The sequence below is a fragment of the Ranitomeya variabilis genome, chromosome 5, assembly GCF_051348905.1.
Source record: "Ranitomeya variabilis isolate aRanVar5 chromosome 5, aRanVar5.hap1, whole genome shotgun sequence".
NCBI lineage: Eukaryota > Metazoa > Chordata > Amphibia > Anura > Dendrobatidae > Ranitomeya > Ranitomeya variabilis.
The window spans coordinates 394,579,015-394,582,483 of record NC_135236.1 but is presented as its reverse complement, the minus strand read 5'-3'; the positions used below and the strand labels follow the sequence as shown (position 1 = coordinate 394,582,483).

Here is a 3,469-nt window from a genome sequence, read left to right as displayed (position 1 = left end):
TAAAGGGAACCTATCAGCTGGACTGTGCTGAGTAACCTACAGACACTGTCAGGTCGGCGCCGTTATACTGATTAAAATGATACCTTGGTTGATGAAATCCGTCTTATGGTTGTTGCTTAATCTTTATTTTCAGTTTTCAGTCTTTATGTGGTGCTCTGCTTAACCCCTTTCTGACCTTGGACGGGATAGTAAGTCTGAGGTCAGATCCCCTGCTTTGATGCGAGCTCCGGCAGTGAGCCCGCATCAAAGCAGGGACATGTCAGCTGTTTTGAACAGCTGACATGTGCCCGCAATAGTGGCGGGTGGAATTGCGATTCACCCACCACTATTAACTAGTTAAATGCCACTGTCAAACGCTGACAGCGGGATTTAACTAGCGCTTCCGGCCATCCGGCCGGAAATGCGCTCATCGCTGACCCCCGTCACGTGATCGGGGGTCAGCGATGCATCGGCATGACAACCAGAGGTCTCCTTGAGACTTCTATGGTTGTTGATGCTGGATTGCTGTGAGTGCCACCCTGTGGTCGGCGCTCATAGCAATGCAACAATTCTACTACATAGGAGGGATCCGAGCTTCGATCCTATGTAGCAGAGCCGATCAGGCTATGCCAACTTCTAGCCTCCTATGGAGGCTATTGAAGCATGGCAAAAGTAAAAAAAAAAATGTTTTAAAAAATCTGAAAAAAATAAACAAAATATAAACGTTTAAATCACCGCCCTTTCGCCCCATTCAAAATAAAACAATTAAAAAATCAAACATACACATATTTGGGATCGCCGCGTTCAGAATCACCCAATCTATCAATAAAAAAAAAGGATTAGCCTGATTGCTAAACAGCGTAGCGAGAAAAAATATTCGAAATGCCAGAATTACGTTTTTTTGGTCACCGCAACATTGCATTAAAATGCAATAACAGGCGATCAAAAGAACGTATCTGCACCAAAATGGTATCACTAAAAACGCCAGCTCGGTGCGCAAAAATAAGCCCTCACCCGACCCCAGATCATGAAAAATGGAGACGTTACGGGTATCGGAAAATGGCACAAATTTTAAAAGTTTGGAATTTTTTTTCACCACTTAGATAAAAAATAACCTAGACATGTTTGGTGTCTATGAACTTGTAATGGAGAAGACGAAGAGTTAGCACTCGACTAGTCACAGAGTTCGGAGGTGCATGTGAAAGGAACCAGCGGTCCCACAGACAATAAGTATGCAAAAAATCACTGCACTCATCCAGTTCAGAAAAACAAGGTTCTTTGTTGAAGTGAATATTTATTTAGAATACGGTGATGCAGACGAAACGGAAGGTGATTTTGGCAGTTTTAACGTTTTGGCCACGCAGTGGCCTTGTTCACAATACAGTGCTGTAATAAATAAAAAATAGTGTATAAACACAGAGATACATAGTGTTGTACTAATATTTACAAGTTATACATTACTAGAGCAAAAAATTCTATCTACAATATTATAAAACAAAGGAAGACATGTCAGGAATCCATATATAACCAGTATAGATCCTGGTAATTTTGTGACCTATATTCAAAAGAACATTAAAGACAGAGTCTGGTTTATCAAGAAGTTCACTTAATATATGAGATTAAACAGGAGGTAAAGTCGGATGCACATACCCTTATTGATTATTCGTTTCTATCAAAGTTTGTTGCATCATGCGTATACAATCGGAGGTGGAGATAGACAAGTTTCTAGCCTGTTAAAGGTAATGAGAAATAATGAGGAAGCGACCTGTATTTATGCTGATCCCAACATGTGTAAATATATGGTTTACCCCCCTGGTTTGAGGTCATGTGAATAGAATTGTGGACTCTAAGTGTACAGTAGTCCGGCGTATGAAGGGGTAAGATATATATACAAAAAGAAGGTAATTGCCCAAATCAGGGATGCAGGACCTGCATGTCAATCAAAGAGAGCCTGTAAAGGTGAATGTATGCCACCATACCAACTATTGCATATACGATTAGCTGTAAGAAATAGACAGGTACACGTGTTGGGTATGGAATATTACTAGGTAATTAGTGACATGCCAGGGTGTATATAAATATATATACTTGAATACTACTTGCCCGTGCAGAGTTATGCCGACAGGGAATAGATAAACTGAGATATCAGCATGGAGTGCATTTCCATCACGCAGGATGGATGTGCCTGCTTTAATCCTAAAAGAAGGGGGTGACAGCACATTATTGCTAGTATCGGCAATGACTTATCTTTGGTTTGAGGCGCTCCTACCCTTATGCAGCACGGAGGGGAGCACGGGAGTCCCGGAGACCAACGTCGGTGGTATAGTGGGAGGTGCCGACACGGTCCGTGTCTTGGCGGGTGAAGGCGGCCGTAACCTGGCTGTAATGCGCCGCTCTATAACCGTCCAGGCCGGTCACGTGTCCGGAACTACTGAAAAGACGCCGGCGCCTGCGCAGAGAGTAGCGGTGCCGGTCACCATGGAAAACCAACTAGCGCCTGCGTACAATGACAGAAACCGGCGCCTGCGCAATAGAGGACCGCGCAGAGAGTAGCGGTGCCGGTCACAATGGGAAAACCCTGGCGCCTGCGTACAAGGATACATCTCGGCGCATGCGCTATAGAGGACCGCCGGGACTGCGGTTCGCAGAGTGGTAATAGGAGGCACATATTGCCAGGAGGAAAAAAGTTAATGTATGCGGTAGATAAGGCCCCAGTGGAGAGAGCCCCAGGTAAAGATATGGCCCCAGATACATAATAGGAATGGCTGAATATAGCATATGTGCAGCCCAAAGTAAGGGGGCAAAAGTAGTGCTGGTGTTGTGGTAGTGAACCCTGGATCCCCACATAGTATTGGTAAAAAATGATAGGTAGGCATCAATATAAGATACCCTCTGAACCAAGCTGTCACTCAAGGGAGGATGTCCCTCCAAGGAAATCAGGATAACATACAATAAATGCAACATAAAGAGAACAGATCGTAGGAGTCCAAACCAAAATGATTATTCACAGAACAGTCTCTGAGTTGAAAACATGAGTCGGGATCAAAAAGAAAATGAATGTAAAAATAAAATGAAAATAAAATAAAAAATAAAAATTAAAAATAATAAAAAAATAATAAAAAATAAAAAGGGGGAAAGAAGGGGAAAACCTTACTAAAGGGTGTAAATGAAACTTGTAAAGCTCCTAAGGTCTTACCATCCTGCGTATGTGGGGAATCAAGTCTACAAGTGCGATGGGTCAATACGCCTAGAGAAAAACAAAAACCTGGTTAAATTAGCCAATCAATTTCCCTGTTAAGACCTCGGGGATGAAGAGTATCTAACGTAGAGATCCAAAATGTTTCTCGCTGTTTTAGCAATTGGACATGGTTGCCACCCCTTCTGGGGCGTTGGACTTTCTCTATAATTTGATATCTTAACTGCGCAACCGTGTGTTGAGCTTCTTTGAAGTGAAGAGGGAGTGGTAGCCATGTTTTCCCGCACCTGATGG

At 43.0% G+C, this 3,469-nt stretch overlaps 1 long non-coding RNA gene across 1 annotated transcript; it reads right to left on the bottom strand.

Annotated features, from left to right (window-relative positions):
* Window positions 1-1,267: 1,267 nt before the first annotated feature.
* On the bottom strand, window positions 1,268-3,228 carry LOC143773689 (uncharacterized). Its single transcript, XR_013215306.1, has 3 exons — window positions 3,176-3,228; window positions 1,630-1,709; window positions 1,268-1,365 (listed from the first exon to the last, which is right to left on the bottom strand). It is a non-coding gene; the product is annotated as an uncharacterized LOC143773689 (long non-coding RNA).
* Between the last annotated feature and the right edge of the window lie 241 nt (window positions 3,229-3,469).